This window comes from Papaver somniferum, unplaced genomic scaffold (genome assembly GCF_003573695.1).
Source record: "Papaver somniferum cultivar HN1 unplaced genomic scaffold, ASM357369v1 unplaced-scaffold_119, whole genome shotgun sequence".
NCBI classification, from domain to species: Eukaryota; Viridiplantae; Streptophyta; class Magnoliopsida; order Ranunculales; family Papaveraceae; genus Papaver; species Papaver somniferum.
Window position 1 is genome coordinate 5549131 of NW_020620936.1, and position 1915 is coordinate 5551045.

Here is a 1915-nt window from a genome sequence, read left to right on the forward strand (position 1 = left end):
TTTTTTAGTTTAATTAATTTTTTTTTTCTTTGATTTTACTTGGATATTTTTCTTATTTTTATTGTGCAGGTAATATTCTTCATTTATTGTGGAATTGCCTACCAAAAGAGGTAAGTAATAAAAACCAATTTTTTTTAATTCTTTTAGATTTTATTTCCTTTTGTACATATTTCCTTTATTTTCTATTATTTATTTAAAAAAAACACGCACACACCAATAGCATTTCGTCTGGCACCGATTTTAGAAAACCACGTGGTTTAGTACGGTGAACCCTCTGGGCGTCATCATCCGAAACACCACAAACCTCAGCCCAGTACCTGTGACCAGTCTTTGACTGTAGGTAACCCAAGCTTACCTGAATTAGTGAACCCTAGCATTTGCATGTGCACAATTTCTTGCTAAACACTGGTATTCTTCCTTGTGTATGCGACGTTGGAAACGGGTAGGAGATAGACTTGTAGAAAACGACCTTTTTAATTTGAGTCCGACCCGTTACACGGATTTAGGTGGTAATTCTATTTTAGTCGACATGGTTAGTGATGACGAATCCCCGCCGACCAAAACCCTTAAGAGATAGGATGAACCCATCTAGAGTGGTACGTGTCCCAGGAGTTGTTTTACCGTCTACTACTGTGAAATTTGACATTAAACCTGGACATTTAGCATGCTTCGAAAATTTAGGGGAATAGAGAATGAAAACCCATATACCCATATAAGAGACTTCGAGATGATTTGTGACACAATGAATTATCCGAACGCCACCAAAGATGTGCTTAGGTTGCGTTTGTTTTCTTTTTCCCTAGAAGAGAGAGCCAATGAGTGGTACCATTTGATTTCCTCTAAAACAAATATCCTATTCGTGGTGCATCCTATTGATTAGGAAGAAATATCCTATTGATTAGGAAGAAATATCCTATTTTGAGGGAGGTGGGGTTGTTATGGAAGAGGGTGGTGCATCCTTCATTGGCGGCTCAGAACTGGATGTTTATTCGTGGTGCGTGTGCTACTCTTGATAAGGTACGTAGCAGATTTAAAATTCAACTTGCATCTAAATGTAGTGTGTGTCAGATTGAGGAGGAGTCTCTCCAACATATTCTTTGGAGCTGTAATTTTGCGCGTCAAGCTTGGGAGTGGATTGAAGGTATTTTTAAAATTAAACCTAATTATGATATTATTACTTCTTACCAAAAGGCAAAAAATCATAGTGGTATTGTTAAGGATTTGTGGTTGGTAGTGAATTTGGTTGTTCGTTCAGAATTATGGTTCACTAGGAACAAAAAAGTGTATGAAAAGAAGAACCCTTGTTGGTCTTTATTTCAAAAACGTGTTTTTAGTTTGATGCAAGATTATTCAGTTCGTATGAAGAGTTATATGCATAATTCTATGGATGACTTGAGAATTCTGGAGTTTTTTAGGGTTCGGCATAGAAAGGTGAAGTTTACTGATCCCAAGGAGTGTTTTTGGTTTCCTCCTAATGATAATGAATTGCTTTTGTGCACGGATGGCGCCTCAAGAGGTAATCCAGGGGTGGCGGCAGCTGGTGTTGTTGCAAGGAATGCAAATTGTGAAGTGGTAGGTGCAATGTGTATTGGTTTGGGAGTTACTTCTAATTATTTGGCTGAATTGTATGGTATTATTGTGGGTATGGAGTGGGCAGTTCAGTGGGGATATGCTTGCATTGTTATTAGATCAGATTCTACAAGTGTGTTGAAGGCTTTGGAAGAAGATAACGTTCCTTGGTTTGCTAGGCAAAGATGGATGGAAGTTAAAGGTTTATATGGTTCAATTCGTGTTGAACATTCTTTTAGAGAGGCAAATTTTGCAGCTGATGCAATGGCAAAGCGTGGTTGTTTATTAGAGGATGGGATTGGTTTTCACTTTGATGGTCGACCAGTTTTTTTAAGTTCTATTGAGT